Source organism: Carya illinoinensis, chromosome 1 (assembly GCF_018687715.1).
Source record: "Carya illinoinensis cultivar Pawnee chromosome 1, C.illinoinensisPawnee_v1, whole genome shotgun sequence".
NCBI lineage: Eukaryota > Viridiplantae > Streptophyta > Magnoliopsida > Fagales > Juglandaceae > Carya > Carya illinoinensis.
The window spans coordinates 1,493,495-1,513,801 of NC_056752.1; the positions used below are offsets into that span (position 1 = coordinate 1,493,495).

A 20,307-nucleotide genomic window follows, 5' to 3' on the forward strand; every position below is an offset into this window, starting at 1 on the left:
CAATTACATAGGGACATCTTGGATGAGGCTTGTGTTTGAGGATACCATCACCACAAACTGATTGTTTGTGTTTATGTAGGCATGTGTAAAGGTTGAGCAAACCTTTTGAATTTTCTTCGTCGAGAATGCTTTAGTATCCATTACCCACACGGAACTTTCTCTACTCGATGTTGACTTGAATATTCTAAAATTTTCAAACCTCCTCACATGCTTATTACTAGTCTTGCTTCTCAAAGGAGATCCTTCCATAAATTCCTTGCTAAATGGACCATTTTTTTAAAGGTTCTAATTAAGTCCTTTTTTATTTTTTTATTATTTTTATTTTTTATATAATCTTTTTGGGACTTTGATATAAAGGAAAATAACATAACACTGCGTTGTTTCAATAGATGAATTTATTTATTTATTTTTTAGCCAACCTATTTGTCCAACTTAATGAAAAATTTTGGCTACTCAGTTAGTATTTCGACAAGAGTATTTTGGGGCTATTCTTTTTACAAAAAGTTATAAATTTATTTGTGAGTTTTAATAGAAGGATCAACTTGAAGCCAACTCTTTCCTTTTGACCTTCCCATTTTAGTTGCAATTCAATTTTCCTCGATAGTCATTTAGCGAAGCACACATTTGGTGCCTAAATGCAACGTCATTAATTACATCAGTTTTCTCTCAATCAGATGCTTACAAAAAAAAATCCAACTTGCACTGCTTTATCTTTGGGACCACTCCATTATGACTACTCAAAATTTTCTACCCCACGAGCTTGGTGGAATAATTAATATCCAAGTCAAAATCTTTCTTTGATTCTCATCAAATTTATTCCATTCTCATATACCCATAAAAATTGAAAAACCAGTAATCCTTACCAGAAAATCCATGGAAGTTCTTCCCTCCCATAAGCTTCTTTCCCGACTCTATCTTCTCTTACCTCTCCATTTCACCGCACTTTTGCTTCTCTCTTTAGCTTACTCTCCTCTTGATAATTACTTTATCAACTGTGGAGCACACTCCAACACCGACGTCGATACCCGAGTCTTCGTTGGCGACTGGGATTTCTTAGTCGAAAAGGGAGAAGCTATAAAAAACAACAACTCATCAGCAAGCACTTCACCGCTCTATCGAGTGGCAAGAATTTTTCAACACCAGGCTTCATATAAGTTCGACATCAACCAGAATGACATATACATTATACGCCTCCATTTCATTATTTTCATGTCACTGTATACTGATCGTTCTATTCCTCCGTTCAATGTTTCAGTTTCTGGGTTTTCACTTTTGACGAACTATAGCTTCCAAAACGTTACTAGTTCTTCGAAGATTGAGGAATTCTTGCTCACCATCCCAAAAGGTGAATTTAAAATCAATTTCGTACCCTATGAGCCATCTTCGGCTTTCGTGAATGCCATAGAAGTCGTTCTTGGCCCCGAGAGCTTCATCCCTGATAAGGCCCCTCACATTACATCTCAAGGAACTAAGAGTGACTACAGTGGTTTGAGCACCAAGGTTCTTCATAAAATCCATAGGATCGATGTTGGAGGTTCTGCATCCAAGCTCGATGAGTTATGGAGGGATTGGGATTCAGATGATAAATAACTATACCCAAAAGATGCCATGTATCAATACAAATTTGAAACACCTTATGACCAGGCAAAAAGGATCCCTAGGTATATTGCCCTAGTTTTTGTGTATCAAACAATCAGGTGATTGAATATAAGCAGCAACTCCAGTTTACCAAAGGTAAGTTGGAGTTTTCCTGTCAATAAGAATTCTAACAACTTTCGTCGAGTCCATGTCTCCGGCATAATAAGTGTAAGTACACTTAATGACTATTGGTTCAATCTCTCTATCAATCGAAATTTTAGTAAGGAGATGAATCCTTACGGTATAACAAAAAGGATCGGCGTGGATCCATTTCATATCGATTTTGTGGTTGATTCAGATGGCTTGGGATTTGTGAATGCTAGTATCATAATCGGCCAAATGGAGGGCTCTTGGATATATAATGCCCTTTTGACTGGGTTGGAGATTCTAGAGGTAGTGAATGAGTCAGGTTTCATTCCTCATAGGGAAATTGTAGTAGGGAAAAAGAAATATTCCCTTGTTATAATTGGTTCTGCATGTATTGGGGCATTTTTCATTTTGGTAATATTGGTGGCGTTGGGTTTGAAATTCAGGAAACCAGGGCATGATTAGATTTTGGGAGGGTTTAGTTCGAATAGCAGGTTGACTCAACGAGCTCCTAGTGCTTCCCTTGCTAATCCTAGTCTAAAGCTTAGTTTAAGGGTACCTTTTTCTGAAATACTAGGTGCAATGAGGAACTTCAATGCCCAGTTATTGATTGGTGAGGGTGGATTTAGGAAAGTCTACAAAGGAACTCTTAAAAATGGCACCAAAGTGGCTGTGAAACGAAGTGATCCGCGACATGGGTAGGGTTTAGAGGATTCCAAACGGAGATCATGGTGTTGTCTCGGATTCATCATCGCCATCTTGTTTCTTTGATTGGATATTGCGATGAACACCGTGAGATGTTACTGGTTTACGAGTTCATGGAAAATAGGATTTTGAGAGATCACCTCTATCATTCAGATGACAATTCTGGGAAGTCAACTTCAGTGTTTGAATTATCTTGGGAGCAAAGATTAAAAATCTGCATTGATGCAGCAAAGGGCCTACACTATCTACACAGTGGTTCGGCTGGAGGAATCATTCACCGTGATGTGAAATCAACGAACATTCTACTTGATGAACATTATGTGGCTAAAGTTGCCGACTTTGGAATTTCGAAATCTGGCCTTCTCGATCGAGACAACTTCACCATGGGTGTAAAGGGTAGCTTTGGTTATCTTGATCCAGAATACATTAAAACCCTACACTTGACAGATAAATCTGATGTATAATCCTTTGGAGTTGTACTTCTTGAAGTTCTTTGTGCTAGACCGGCTATCATACCGTCATCTCGGTTGGATTAGGTGAACTTAGCAGAATGGGGGATGCTGTGGCAAAAGAAAGGGCAACTCAAGAAGATTATTGATCCGATGCTTGTTGGTAACATTAAGCCAAGTTCATTGAGAATATTTGGTGATACTGCAGAAATGTGTTTGAAGGCATTTAGTATTGAGAGGCCGACCATGCAGGATGTGTTGTATTACCTAAATTATGCACTTTAGCTTCAAGAAACTAGGATGCCCAGAGAGCCATTTGAAAATAGCATGATGACTACCATAACTTCATTGGAGTTGCAGTTTCCGATTGTTTTGAACTTTCCTATTCATGAAGATGTTGATGCGCCCAGTAGAGGGGATGATAGTTCTAATACAAAGGTTAGTGAAGCCTAAGTCCATTGGTTTGGGTAAGTATTGTTAGGTTTACATTAACACCTGAATTCATAGCAATATTTAATAATCATTTTAAAAAACTCAGGAATTTAATAAAAAAAAGCTTTTATTAGTAGTTGTCAATTGCAGTGTTCCTCACATGACTTGAATTCTTATCACCATGAAATTTGTAATACGCTTTAGTTTGTTGTTTTGTGCTTAAATTATGTATCAATACCACTATGTAATGTGAACATCATTTTGTTGGCCTCTTCAATGTTAAAAGTTAGTCTAATTGAATTGTAATAAAACTGGATAAACTCTAGTTGAAATTTTGATCTAAAAAAAAAAAAAAGATGCAAAAATAGAGAACTAGCCAGTGAGCCATTTCAGGACAGCACAACGACTACCACTTCTTTGGAGTTGCGGTGAACTTTTCTATTCATGAAGATGATGATGCATCCATCGGAGGGGATGATAGTTCTGATATAGAGGTTAGAGAAGTCTAAATCCACTGGTTTGGGTAAGTACTGTCATGTTTGCATTAGCACTGAATTCATAACAATATTTAATAATCATTTGAGATTAATATTCAGGAATTTAATAAAAAATAATAAATTTTATTAATGGTTGTTTCAAGGCACGTTAAAATGCTGCTTTCTTTAAAACAATATTAGCTACCACCAGTCACGGTATGCATACAGATTACAAGTGAATTTACCTCCAAGATATAATGAAGTCTATAATAAGTTTGTTTGTTTAAGTACGTTATGTACATACAAAATTAGACCTGAATGCCTTGAGATTCTACTATTCAACTAAAAGGTTAGAAATCTATTTTTTGCAGAATGAATAGATCTTAATAACAAGTTTTGAAGAAATGAAAATTATTAGAAGAGAGAGAATTTTGAAATTTCCTTGTAAGATTTTTCAATTCGTAAGCTAATGTGCCTATTTATAAATCACCAAAAGATGTGAATTAAAAGTTATTACGTTTTGTTTTGTTTTTAATCCATTCGCAACATATATATATATATATATATATATATATTATACCTGCTGCCAAGTAACACATATTGTACTAGGTCCAATGGTTGTGTGCACGTTCACCTACCAGATTGCATTGGTTCGGATCTAGCCAACACGTCCTTCAAGAAAATTTTTCATCAAGAGCGCTGGGCTAGTGGGCTGCACGCCTCGTGGACCTGCTACAAGGCGCTTGTTGTGCCTTGCGTCTTGGGTTGGCTGGCCACGCACAAGCCTAGGTTCGTATGGAGTCATCCTCTTAATGAAGGATTAAAAACCCTTCTTGACAAGGGTGCGGTTTGAATTCCTTCTCACTTGTTCAAATTTAAGACTTGATTTGGATAGTGAGTTGAAAGTTGAATAAAATATTATTAGAATATTATTTTTTATTTGAGATTTGAAAAGGTTAAATTGTTTATTATATTTTGTTTGGAAGTTTGAGAAAATTGTAATGATGATATGAGATGAAATAAGTTGAAATTATTTTAATATCCAAACTAGGCCTAATTGCTCTACACCTCTAAGCCAAACATCTACTTTGACTTGTAATATAGACCCATTTTATTATAACTATAAGCCATATAGCTCATAAAGTTTCCATAATTCATCGCTTTTCAAAATAATTCATAACTTTTAAAATAAATTTTAAATATTAATAATATATATAAATATAATTAATTTGAAAATATTTCCAACAACTATTAATGTGATGACTTTTTTGTCGGCCTTCTCAATGTCAAAGATTCGAAAGTTAGTCTAATTGAGTTCTAATAAAATGGGATAAACTCCATTTAAAAATTTGATCCAAAAAAATGCGAAAAGTAGAGAACTAGCCCCGCGAGACCCTTAAGCCTCCACTTGAGTGAGCTTCACACCCGATATCCCTCTAACTAAGCTAAGGGTGACAGCTGACCATATTGGCTTGGTTTTTGACTAAAATCGATGTTGACCGATGTAGGGGATTTGCATAGAAGAACCGATAGGACCGATTGATGGGAAAGAAAAATACTGGCCGTACCAACTGCGGCAGTTCTCCGTCCCCCTGGTAGTGAGGTTCGTCTGAGAGTGTAGAGAGAGAAAGTGTTGCAGTCTAGGAGAGCAGACAGAGAATGAGACAAAATGGAGAAGAAGAGGGAGGAAGAAGATGAGTTCAAATCGAAACGACGCCATTTGGTTTAAAATCAAATGGCGTTGTTCCACTTATATATATTTTTTAAATATATTACGTATAAAATGATGGACGTCGTTTCACTTAAACTTAAGTGGAATAGCATCATTTTAAATACGATATATATAAAAATATATATATATATATATATATATATATTTAATCAGCCGGTTCGGCAGTTTGAACCAGCTTTAAACTAGAACCATATTGGCTGGTGTTGATTTTAAGGAATTTCTACCATTGGCAAACTGGTTTCGTGCTCCGACGATCTGTTTGTGTCGATGCCAGCCGGTTTCGTCGTTTGTTGTACAGCCCTACCTCTAAGCATATTGTTGGTTGTGACGCCCCCAAATCCCACGTACGGACACGTGGAAATCGAGACGTCGGGATGATGACAACACTGGTCACCACCCTATCGCCAAGTGGCCAAGTGTGTGTACATGCAACAAGTGTGCAATAAAAACATGCAGCGGATAATAAAAGCCTTATAACTAAGTACCAGAATTTTTTTGTTTCACACAAACCCGATTAAAACATACATAATAAAATATTACAAGCCTCAAATATCGTTTCTAAACCAAACTACAAGGCATAAAACTCCAAATCAACACTCTGGCAGAGCCGCCTCCTCGGGCTCAGCCTCCTCCTCCTCCTCGACATCTGCATCAAAATCTACGGTACCAAAATGGTGCCGCAGGTAAGTAAAGATCCAAACGCCACAAGATAAAAATAAATTAAACTCAACAATATGCATGAAAGAATGCTAAATGAACATATCCCATAAATCCACATTTTTTCACGCACGCCAAAAATCCCATTTTGGCCCAAAACATTCCCTTTAAACATAACCTCGCCATTATCCTTGATAATGGCCCAAAAACCAAACCATCAGAACACTGTAGGCGGGAATCGCAGGCGGGACTCTACCACCATCCCTGCTCACCACCATCCCTATGCGTGCACCGTAGGCGGGAATCACAGGCGGGATTCTACCACCGTCCCTGCTTACCACCATCCCTACGCCGTGTGCACCGTAGGCAGGAACTACAGGTGGGATTCTACCACCGTACCTATTTACCACCATAAATTGCTAATACCAATGACGTCTCTGCTTTACCTTCAGAACTTTTATCCTATTCCAACTTTGGTAACCTAATAGCCACTTCCAAAGTTAACCATCAATAAACAAAATTTGCACGACCAAATGATTAATCTCCCATTGAAACTTCGAATCACTACTAATTCCTCAAAATCAACACAAAATTTGAATATCTAATATCTCCAAAAATCATGCTTTTGCGCGCACTCTGATAACTCGCCAAAATATATAATGACTATGTCCTCATAAATTAACAACATCAAGTACAAGCTCGATTAACACCTACGAACAAGAAAACTTTTACCATGTTTTGATAGAAAATAATAATATACTTCCAAAAATCACGAATTATCACTCATTCCTCAATTGGCTCTAGCTGCCTTAATCAAAATCAACATTCTGTAACTACATCCATGATCATAGACAGGAAGTCAGTACCAAATCAACATCAGCATCCCAAATTGAAAACAAGTTATTTCATCCCAAAAGATACTCGTCTCATCTAAGATAAGGAACATCCCTTTAAAGGCTCATACCCAACCTGACCCACCACTAGGTGCGCCTAAAAAAAAAAAAAAACTTCTACCCGACAACCTAATCCCGAAAACTCATCACCTAAATTCTAAACACCATCTAATTTCCTCAAACTTGGTATGGATCAATCCTAAAAATACACAAACTAGGTCATTACCTTTAATTCTGAAATAAATATTCTCCTTGAAAATTCTTATATCCATCATCCCACTATGTTCAACCCCATTTTAATGTTACAGCCTAATCAATCTCCAAAATAATTCATACTAGCACACCAATCCTGCGAAACTTAAAACTTCAATCTCATTAAAAATCAGTCCTTCAAATCTGCGAACCTATAACCTTAAATTATGCAAAACTCCTTCCCCCAAAATCCGTTAGGTCAATGAACTTATATCTGATAATAAAACAATCGACTCCCGAAACTTTCAAAATCTAAAATCTTAAATAATAACCAATCATTTCCTAAAATCTGCAAAACCTTAAAACTTTGCTGAAACTTCATAAAATCAACCCTTGAAATTTGTTGAACTTACAACCTACTACGTTATAGACCATTTCATCAACTCCACGGAACCAAAGAACTCAATTATCCTACTTCCCTAAGAGATCTCCCAAATCATGCCATTCCCTTCAAGTCTCGATAATATAAAAACAAACCATACAAGACATTCATCACAAAAGATTAGGTTAGACCCATACCTGCCATGGCTCCCGCATCTTGAGTCTCTGGAACCTCTCCTCCAACAGTACTAGGAGTCACTGCGTACATTCGAGCCCGAACTAATTGCCTCTGATTAGTTCTACCATCGCGACGAGCTCCATGGCTTCCTTGAACTCAACTAGGGCACTTACGAGCAAAGTGCCCCGTCTGACCGCATTCAAAACATTGCTTACTATCCAGACGACACTCGCCTTCGTGAGCTCTATTACATTTGCCACAAATTGGAACTCGGCCTCCCATACGCACACCGGGGGCTACCAACGATCGGATTCCTGTCCTCTGCATAAACTTTTGTGGTGATCCAGAAATGCTTCATTCACCATCAATGTTCAGCCTCTTCTGACCTAGATGCGAGCCCACACTCAAACTAATCTCACGCTCTGCTAGAGTGGCCAAATCAACTAATTCCTGAAAAGTTGTAATCCAGTGGCAAACTACCATTCTGCGTATATCTGGTCGCAAACCTTCCTGGAAACGATCGGCTTGCATCTCCTTCGTGGTGATGAGATGAGTAGCAAATCCCCCAAGTTCTATAAATCTCCGGGCATACTGTTCCACGGTCATGCTTCCTTGGACCAAGTTACTAAATTCTCTTGCCTTTTGCCGCCTCACAGAAGCGGGAAAGAAACGATCATTAAATTCCTTTTAGAAGCGTTGTCAGGACACAGTGGCAAAGGACCCCAATTCCGACACTAACATTACTCTTTTTGTATCCCACCATTCAGAAACAGTGCCTTGCAACAAATAACTAGCATAAAGTACTTGTTGCGCCTCAATGCAACCACAGACTTCAAAAGTTCTTTCTAAATCCCTAATCCACTTTCCAGCCCGAAGTGGATCCTCTTCTCCCGTGAAGGATGGATTTCTATGCGCTAGAAAGCGCTCATAGGTGCATCCAGCTTGCACCATTCTACTAGGCTCTCCTTGTCGTGGCCTAAAATTTTACAGCACGAACTCAGTCATTTGCCTTAGCGCTTGGGCTATGGCATCATCTCTCGGCGTATCATCCCGAGGCTCTTGAGTAGGCTTTCTTGGCCTTACCATCTTCCCGCCACAACACAACCTTTGACCCATCGAATAAAACCAACAACATAAAACCAAAACCAAAACCAAAACCACATAACAAGAAAATAAAATATACTAGCATACAATAACATAACTAAATAAATAAATACAAACAAGCTAACTCAAATAAATTCAAATCAAATAAAACAAATCAAATAGCAAACTTTAAATAAAATAAATTTCAAATCACAACTTTTTTTAAAAAAAAAACCTTCTGGTACTAAACCTACGGGACATGTGGTTTTACCAAGAGCCAAACCGCTTTGATACCACCTGTGACGCCCTCAAATCCCACGTACGGACACGTGAAAATCGAGACGTCGGGATGATGACAACACGAGTCACCACTCTATCGCCAAGTGGCCAAGTGTGTGTACATGCAACAAGTGTGCAATAAAAACACGCAACGGATAATAAAAGCCTTATAACTAAGTACCAGAATTTTTTTGTTTCATATAAACCCGATTAAAACATACATAATAAAATATTACAAGCCTCAAATATCGTTTCTAAACCAAACTACAAGGCATAAAACTCCAAATCAAAACTCTGGCGGAGCCGCCTCCTCGGCCTCAGCCTCCTCCTCCTCCTCGACATCTGCATCAAAATCTACGGTACCAAAATGGTGCCACAGGTAAGTAAAGATCTAAACGCCACAAGATAAAAACATATTAAACTCAACAATATGCATGAAAGAATGCTAAATGCACATATCCCATAAATCCACATTTTTCCACGCACGCCAAAAATCCCATTTTGGCCCAAAACATTCCCTTTAAACATAATCTCGCCATTATCCCCGATAATGGCCCAAAAACCAAACCATCAGAGCACTGTAGGCGGGAATCGCAGGTGGGACTCTACCACCATCCCTGCTCACCACCATCCCTACGCGTGCACCGTAGGCGGGAATCACAGGCGGGATTCTACTACCGTCTCTGCTTACCACCATCCCTACGCCGCGTGCACCGTAGGCGGGAACCACAGGTGGGATTCTACCACCGTCCCTGCTTACCACCATCCCTACATGTGCCTCTGACTCAAACCAGTCAATCCAATCATTCACGTATACCATAAATCATTTCTCGCTTACAAGCCCAGTTTTCATTTTACAAACACATGTACATGCATGTAACTACACGAAAACCCAATTTTCCCTTTTTAAACATGAACATGCATGCACTATACAATGCAAACATCAAGGCACAAAATCTCCAACAAATATCAACATCAACCAAATATAAATAGCTCCATTCTCAAATCCATCTGACCCCCGACTCCTCGGACTCAATCCGGCAACCAACCAATCACAATTATTTGTTGAAGCAAAAATACATTTAAATCTTAAAGCAAGTTTGGAAAATACTTAAAGTGCTATATGATAATTTTCAAAGGATCAAGGAGCTGCAAACGGCGGAGAAAAAGCAACGTAACAGTGTAAAATACACTGTGGCCGTGGGTTGTAAAATACCCACTTTCGAACGGGGATAAACCAAGACTTGGGATTGATAGGGAATGGCTTATAGATGTTTATGAAGCTAATGGAAGTGAGTTTTGGTCGTGGGTGGCGGTGGAAATGGCGGTGGAAGCGAAAAAACGGCAAAATGGAGTTGAGCTCGTGGGAGCTGCTCCGGCAACGGATCGGGGCCGGAAATGGGTGGTTTAGGATGGCAAGAGGTAGGTGATGAAGTGGTGAAGAGATGGTGGCCGGAGGTGGAACGACGGCGGCGGAAATGCACAAAAACCATGCTGCTTGGAGGGGCTCTCGGCGGCAAACGGTGGCTCGGATGGAGGTGAAATTTGGTGGGGAGGTGCGCCGGCCGGAGGGGAAGAGAACTGGGTGGGTGGTGTCGACCACGTTGCCGGCAAGCGGTGGTGTTGGGCGGCAGAAGCTGGATGATGATAGTGAGGAGAGAGAGAGGACGCAGCGCACAGGAGAAAGAACGGGGAAGAAGAAAGAAAAAGAAGAAAAAAGGAAAGAAGGAAAGAAAAAAGAAAAGGAAAAGAGAAAAAGAAAAAGAGAAAAGAAAAAGAAAAGATGGGGAAAAGAAATGAGGCCAATCCTCACCGCCGGAGTCCAAAAACTGATCCGAAGAAAACAATTTTAAAAACTATAAAACGACTAAATTAATTTAAACACCACGTCAAACTAAAATATAATAAATAACTAGTAAAACTAAGAACTAAATTTTAAATCCAAAAACAAACTAAATTAAATAACACAACAATTTAAATTCAAAACGATAAATAAAATAAAGAAAGCTCCACAAAACAAATATCACAACTAACTAAATCCAATTAAATACAATAATTTAAAATAAAAGAACTAATATTTTAATTAAATCAAAATACTCATTCAATGAAAATACACGTAAAAACGGGATGTCACATCAGTTTTGTGTTAGGGGTTATTTGGAAGATGGGATCATCTCATCTCATCTCATTTTATTTCCAAACATAATTTAAATATAGACATTTCTCAATTGCAATTTTTCAACTTTTTTATCTAATTATTAAAATTTTTTCAAACTTACAAACAAAACATAAAAAATAATTTAACTTTTTCAAATATCAAAACAAAAATAATATTAAAAAATTATATTCTAACAATATTTTAATTTTAAAATATTTGTATTCAACTTTTTTTTTCTAATTTTTTAAAAACCTATAAAACATCATAACTCAAATTATTTTACTACTATTCCAAAATCATTTCACTATTATTTACAGATTTCTTATCTTATCTCATTTCCTAGCATCGCCTTAAGATTTTCAGCCACCTATGTCTTCATTTTGATGCCAAAACATTATGTTGTTACAATATTATTTTATATGTCTATTTGTCTTATTTGAGATCTTTATTTTAAGAAATTTGAGAGAGAAGACTGACATGGTTCTTTTAGGCCAAGCAACTACAGTTGGGGACTATTTTTATGAGCAATGATGTACGTACAATTGTTTTTATAACTCTTTATAAAACTATTTTAAATTAAAAGTATTTTTGTAAAAAACGATGCTATTTTTATTAGTTAGTTTATAAAAATATCTCTTATTTATAATAGAATTACATAAAAAAATGTTGAAAAGAATTATGTGTATCGTTTTTTTATAAGATCGCAGGAAAGGATTAAGATTATATCCAATATGCACAAAAACAGAAAAAAAGTTTATACGAAGAGAGAGATACTCCCATGTCATGGGGTCATCTCTCTCTTTCTCTCTCTTAAAGCTAACCTGTCGAATATTTCAGCATTAGTGCGGCCATCCATTTGAAATCAATTATTGATTGGGAAATTAGAGAGCATGTTGTTCAAATCTTGGCTCGCCCCTCTTGAAGGTTTGGACAGTCGTATTCTTTATTTGAAAAAAAGTATATAAATACGAGATTAAATGAAAAAAAATTAATTTTTTTAATAATAAACTCTATTTCTTTCGAAGAGAGTGCACAAAACTTATATATCCTAGCAGTACTCCATCACTGCCCTTTTTTATGAAATTGGTGGAATGATATATATATTTCCAAGTCATAAGAATTCCACTACGATGCATGAATATCCATGATGACTTTCATTCATGATCGTTACCCCCACCTTAATTTATTCTATTCTCAAAAACCCAGAATTATTGTAAAAGCAACAATCCTTACCAGAAAATCCATGGAAGTTCTTCCCTTCCATAAGCTTCTTTCCCGACTCTATCTTCTCTCACCTCTACATTTCACTTCCCTTTTGCTTTTCTCTTCGGCTTACTCTCCTCCCGGTAAGTCCTTCATCACCTGGGGAGCACACTCCAACACCAGCGTCAACAATACTTGCGCCTTTGTTGGCGACCAGGGTTTCCTAGTCGGAAAGAGAGATTGTCAAAAATAGCAACCCATAAACAAGCAATTCACTTGATCTCTGATATCAATAAGCCTTCCTGATCAGGATAACATCTCCTTCACCTGAAATCTCCAATAGATAATTATGTTTAGGTGACGATCGATAATTGAAGGGTACTTTTGTGGGAAAATTAAGAGAAGTTGAAAAGTTTTGGTAAGCGGTGTTCCTATATTACTAGACTTTGCCTAAAACTAACTTAGGTAAGTGAAAATTTTGGTAAGTGAAAATTTTGCATATTTTGTTATAAAAATGACCTCGATTATTTTTCTGCATTAGCCTTTGTTCTAAACTCATGAAATATGATATTTTATCATGATTAGTTTTGACATGAGCAATTTTTATACTTTGTTTCTCTACTACATAAAATGTGAAGGCGAGTATACAATTTTTATTTGATTATATGATGTGTATCTGCTCAAAACTGTTAAGATATGATATTGCATTTGAAAATCCCTTAGGCATAGGATTTTGTTTTGCTTTGGTTATGACTCTGCCATGAGTTATAGTAGTGGCCTTGAGCCCAACCACGACTAATAGAAGTGGCCTCCAACCCAGCTACAGGTGATAATAGTGGCCTCTGGCCCTTCCACAAGTAATAGTAGTGGCCTCTATTTGAGTGCAAACTAATTTGGCAAACGAGTAATTTATATTTTGGTTGGCTATCAACAGATTGCACAACCTTGCTACGGGGGTAAACATGGCTTTTGTTTTGAGAATATCACTTTGGTGAAAAAAACAGTGATTTATGTTCTGCTTGGTTATCTACAGATTTGCACAATGTAACAACCCCTCCCAAAAATAGGATGAGCTGCTACATTTTGTCCTGCCTATTTTTTCTATATGTAAATAACATACTAAAAATTTATAATAGGGATCTTCCCATTTGCTTTCATAACTTCAAAGGTTAAAATACCATGTTTGTCAAAATATAAGATAGTCCCATTAGTTACATATTAAAACCCCAATTTACAAAATGCTTTATTCTCAAAATACATAGCTCAACAGTTTTACAAAACCAAAAAAAAAAAAAAAAAAAAACTGTATTCAGGTAAAGATCTTTGACTTTCTAACTCTTATCTAGGAGGGTCATTCCTTAACATCAGTCTTCATCAATCGTGGTTGGACACCAATCATCGACCAAAAGGATGAAGCATGAGATCTCGTTTCTTATATAGACATCATCTTCGAGTTCTGTAAAGAGCTCGTTGGTGCCAACCTAGATGACAGATGGGCATACACAATCTCGATCCTAAGAGCCTCAATTATATTTTCAGTAGATAGACTCATTGATTTCATTGATATTCCTTGATATTGCACTGCATATCCAAATGTGGTGCTCAGAGAGTCTACAACTATGGGTGATGGGAGACGGCTGAGGATGAGGGATCTTTAAGAGATGAACTTGATGCTCTAGTTGATCATGAGGTGATGGAGTTGATTGTTGGTCCAGATGCTTCTCCCTATGAAGGGACAAAAAGCATCAAACAGAGGTCGTGGGGTGCCTATCAACCTAGTGGGTTGTATGAATTAAAGCATCGCCAACAACATTGATTCTCGACAGCACATGACAAAGGTTGGCATGGATCGAGTAAAGTTTATGACACACGTCACTTGTGGGGTGCCTATCAACCTAGTGGGTTGTATATTTGATAGGATTCAATCAGAGGTCCAGTATATTACGATGGATATATTGCCATTTCGGATCCTGATCACATGATTTCTGCTACATGCCGGGGTCCAAATAGATTTTGCTGAGCATGTCCTGGAATCAATTGGATCGATCAACTCCTCCACCCTGTAATCCACCCCCGGTCTTAGAGGGTGGGTTACTGAGTTGCTAGGGAGGACACTCTATCCGTTTGCCCCCGGCCGCCCAAAGGGACCATTGGCCCAGAAATAGCTGAAATTGGCCCAAAATGGGCCAGAACCAACCTAAAAATTTATAAAAAATACAAATAACAAAAAGAAAAAGCAATTTACAATAATAAAAATAATATATTATTATGTTGGAATCAACTACAAAAGTACTAAGTAATAAATTAATAATCATAACTAATCTATTAGAATAATACAAATTAAAAAGAAAACAACTACAAAATTACAAACATATATGAGAGATTGTAGCAACATTAAAACTAAGTGAATCACTGGCAACTATACAAATAAGTGAGTTGTTTGATATTTGGGGTGGCCATGGGTGGAAAATACATGTAATTAATATTGCCTACTGTGAGACTGTGAGATCATAAAATTGGAAACATTAACAATGTAATAGGAAAATAAATTAAAATTATAAATAAGAAATAAAAATTAAAATTACAAATATATATTAAGAATGAAAAAATTACAAACTAAAATCTGACTAACTAAGATGAGATGGAGATCAAGATGAGAATAGATCATTTGGTCCTTGGGCTTGGGATTAGGATTGAGCATATGACAGTAAGATTATAAAAGCTAAAAAAAATACAAGAAAGACAATTAGATGCCAAAAGTTATATAAATACAAAGAATAATTAAGCGACAATATAAATTGTACAAACCTATGGCCAATGGCAATTGTGAGTTCAATACCACGAAGTCATATTACAGTGTAGGTATGATCACCACCCTTCTTCTTGTTGGTCTCCTTAAAGTCAAGAACATTCAGAACATGAATTTCCATCCCGTTGATCCAATTCTATGTGCAAATCAATACTTTCACGATGGTAACAGACAATGAATTCTGAAATGGATCCAATATGTGCCCTCTGGTACTAAATGTTGACTCTGAGGTAATGGTGCTAATAAGGATGACCAAAATATTGCAGATTATCTCTCTAAGGATGGGATATTTCACTAGACTGGTCTTCCAGCGTGCTAATATATCAAAGTCTCATGTATATGGGAGAAGATCCACTGCCAAATATCTATCTACCTCCGACTTTGCCTCTGAAGATTGACGAACTAGTAAGGGTTCGACTTCAACCTCTCACCTCATAACAACCTACGCTTTTTCCCAACCCAGCTTCTGGAGGACCCCTCGAAGAGGGGACCGGGGGGGGGGGGTGAGGGAGTTAGGTGTAGGTGTAGGTGTAGGTGTAGGTGTAGGTGCATTACCAACCCTAATCACGGTAAATTCATCAAACAATTTACTAAGGAGTTCTCTAACCATTGTCCCAATAAGCCCAGCCTGTGCATTCCCGTGCACAAGTTCCAAATCATATACTATGATGTCAATCTTGATTAGGGGGTCAAGAGACACAACCACATATAACAAAATATTTAGCCTACTCAAACTCTCCAATACTTGTCATATTTGAACCTTATCATCAATGCCATCTCCCGCATTCTAATATGGTCACTCTACACATTTCATCTAATTATTCTTTCACTTTACATATTTGCTTATAGAAATTATTGGATTTAGGGTACAAAGAACCAGATAACCTCAATGTGACCTCGTAGAAAAGTCCAAAAAAATCTACAAAAGTAGCAACAACCTCACAATCATCATCAATAGGCTTTTCTAATCTACGGTGCTCATCAAAATACTTGACATATTGAATATCTTCATTGCTCAATAATGCAAAGGTTGCCTTATATTTTTGGGCCGCCTCCAACATAAAAAAGGTTGAGTTCCATCTTGTAGAAACATCAATACAAATACCTTTCTTGGATGTTCTACCTGCATTTCTCCCAGCAGTCTTGAATTTCTCTAATCTAGTAGAAGAAGATCTCACAAATATCACAGCCGTTATGACTCGTGCAACCGAGTCATCAAGATCTTTCAAACCATTAGTGACAATTAAATTCAAAATATATGCAGCACATCTAACATGCAAACAGTCACCACTCAAGATTGTCTTATTTGCCTCCCAAAGAGGTCCTAAGAGGTCCCAAAGTGACATCGTTAGACAATACATTATCAACATAACTGTTAATACCCATGCCAACCCTCACTCCTTTATTGTGGCCTCCAAGGCCTTTCCAAGCATCTCACTCTTGTGAACGAAAATTTGACAAAACTTTACAATTTTTTTTGTGTAGTGTCCAATCATAATTAATAAAATGCATAGTCAAAGATGTAATTATAGTTTTGGAAGGATGTCTAATTATTGGTAGTGAGGCAAACTACTTGATTTGCCAATTTGCCCCTCAACAAATATTTATCTTTCTTGAAATGTTTTTTAATATCCTTTGCCATTGTGTGGAGAGAAGGAAAATTAAATCTAAGCTCCGAGAAATTAGAATATTCTTGGAACCCTCTCCCTTCCACAAATTGAAAAGGTAGCTCATTCATGATCACCATACGAGCTAACTTTCTTCTACATCCATTGGAATCATATTTAGTATACCCCTTCAATGTTGAACCCCCACTAAGGCTACTACTCCCATCCATCTTCTTCCCCCCCCCCCCCCCCCCCCCAATCTCTAGTCTAGATTGACTCTTCTCTTATAATGATTTTAATATTAGACTCTTCTTGCATTGTTCTTCTAAGTGAACCTGTAATTGTGATGTACTACATTTCTTATAGTGACATCTATAGACTTTACCACAATGGTTACACTTGGTGGTTATTGGGGTTATCACCCTCTACCTTGGTAAGATGAGATTAAATTATGGAAATTGGTTTCTTGCTTTGTGTGGGCTTTGGAGTGGGGCAAGGTTCTGTCTCCATAGGCGTAGGGTTAGAACTAGGGTCTGTACGGTTAGTGGCAGTTGTAGGGTTAGTTGTAGGGGTAGGAGTAGGAGAGCTATTACTAAAATCTAACAGAGTAGACATTCTCCAAAACATTAAAAAATTTGAAATTAAAACATGCCACTAACATCAACACCACAGATTCACAGCAGCACCATATATTCACATCACCACCACAGATTCACAACAACACCACAGATTCATAGCAACACCACAAATTCACATCACCACCATAGATTTACTACAACACCACATATTCATAGCCACTAACATCAATTGTATATTCAGCAATTCTCTGTAATTAATATAAAATACAATTTTTAAATCAATTATATGTATTCAAATCAATTTTGAATTTTCAAATCAGTTAATATTTTCAATAAACAACCCAACGAATTTTCAAATCAATTGTAACTTAGGGTTTCCCTAAATTAATTTAGATTTTTAGATAAAAACCCTAAATTAATTTAGAGATCCACTTAAAATGCAAAATTAATGTAGGGAAACCCTAAATTAAGTTAGAGTTTACGTAAACCTTAACTTAATTTAGGGTTTTAGATTGAAACCCTAAATTTAACTTGATTTATGGTAGACCTAAATTAATTTAGGGGTTTCAATCAATTGAAACCCTAAACTACTTTACAGTTCTAATCCAAAACCCTAAAGTCATAAAAATTACACAAAAAAAAAAAATAACAAAATCAACAAAACATATGCACACAAATCGATTCTCCACGACACATAATTCACAATGACACAATCTCATCCTCCAACTCCTACATTTAATCCTATTCTCCCTCCAATCTCCACAACTCAAAAAAAAAAAAAAAAGTGGATCGATTTAAAACTTACCTTTAGCAATGGAGTAGATGGCATACGACAGATGAACGATGACAGAGTAGATGGAGAGAGGGAGAGATTCGGCAGTGAAAGGGTTTCAAACGACAAAGAGAGAAGGGGCCAATGGGAGTCGCCGGGGGGGGGGGGGGGAGGGGACTTAACACCACCGATTTGTTATAAAGAACCCCGGCCATAAAGCAACGTTGTTTTATGGCTGGAGGGTTTTTTTAAAATATAAATATGTATATATATAATATAATGTGGGACGGAAGAAAACCTGGGTGGGGTTAGGCCCAATTTGTCCCCTGCCTCTATGGGGGGGCCAGATACGAGGGCTGGGGTCACCCACTCGCTATATCTGGCGGCATGGATCCTCGCCCCATTGCCCTGCCCTACTTGAGACTTCGTCCTCGTGCTCCTATTCCAGAGTCAGTCGATACTCAAAAAAGATGCACACTCGAAAGATTATGGAGTATCCGCTGATGAGACTTTCATGTAAGCTGAGGCATCAAGCACAACTACTTGTGAGGAGATGGCAGATATAGTGCATACAGAGATTAGTGGAAAGACATTAGTGATAATTGATACAGTGCATGTGGAGATCTGTAGTGCCATCTTTGACTAAGTACAGAGATTAATGTTAGCATCTCTGATTTATGTACATAAATTGATGACATATCTACGACTCAAGTTACAATTAGTACTCAACTAACACAGCTAGAGACACGCATAGCTGTAGTCAAGGATGTGTGTAGAGAGTTGGGATTTTAGTAGTTTGTATCTCTTATTTGCAATTTTTTTTTTTTTTTGGTGTAAACAATGTTAAACCCATGGTTTCAAACTTTATATAATAATATATCTACATATGGATCTTGATGATAACAAATGAATTCGATTATAAATAAGTTTCAAGCTCAAGTTGTTTATAAAATGGAGCCAAGCACATCAACGAACCAAACATGAGTAAGAAAAGGAACAAGGTCATAAATAAAACTCTTAGAGTAATTTTGTACATCTCTTAAAAAATTCAAAATTGGATTCAGATTGACTCAAAAAGAATTTTTTCTTATAAAGTATCAAATTGCATTTTTCACATCTACATGATATATATGAAAATTAAAAGTTTAAAATTTGAATTTTTGAAAGATTATTGATTGTCATCTTTCAAATGTACATGACATGATTAAAAGTTTGAATTTTAAAAATTTGAAAGGTGATTGATTGTCATATCTCACACATGCATGATAAGTTTGAAAATTTCAAAAGTGATTGATACTCTTTTTGATATATGCAAAAGGTAGGTGCTTTTATTTGAAAGGTTTGAAAAGAAAATAATGCTCATTTTGTCATATGTGAAAACTAGAATATTTGATTTGAAAAATTTGAAAAGTGAATGATGTTGTTTTTTACAATTATAAAAAGGATAAACTTTTATTTGAAAGTTTTGAAAAGTGAGTGGTAATCCCTTTTGACATGTAAATCCTTTTAAATTTGAAAATGAAGTCTCATATGCCTATAAATATAGCTCAATTGAGATCTTCAAATTTACAACAAGAGCATAGACACATCAATTGTAGACTTTACAACATTCATTTAAAGCTTTCAATCTCTCTTCTCTTAATTGAACCTTAACCCTTGTTCATTTTGAGAGAAATATAGTTTATACTGTATTGTTATCATTTCACTCATTGAGGAGTTTTCTATGATAAACTATCCATTATTAGCTCTTTTATTAGTAAAATAGTGTATATAACTCTTGTGTGTGTAAATTATGGTCTACCCAGATAATAGTTGAATCACTACATGTAAGGTGATTGTACGTGTAGAGGGTGTTCTACATAGATTATTTGTAGCGGTATTACTTAAAGGTGTCATGGATTTCTATTTCCACTTGAAGGAGATTGATTATTAATTTTGAGAATCTTCAAAGGGTAGCTTGAGTACACAAGCAATGGGGCTGCACCTCATTAAAATATT

The 20,307-nt window shown here is 36.7% G+C and overlaps 1 pseudogene; it reads left to right on the top strand.

Moving 5' to 3' along the window:
• Window positions 1–870: 870 nt before the first annotated feature.
• Window positions 871–3,332, top strand: LOC122293189 (annotated as a pseudogene).
• Window positions 3,333–20,307: the final 16,975 nt, after the last annotated feature.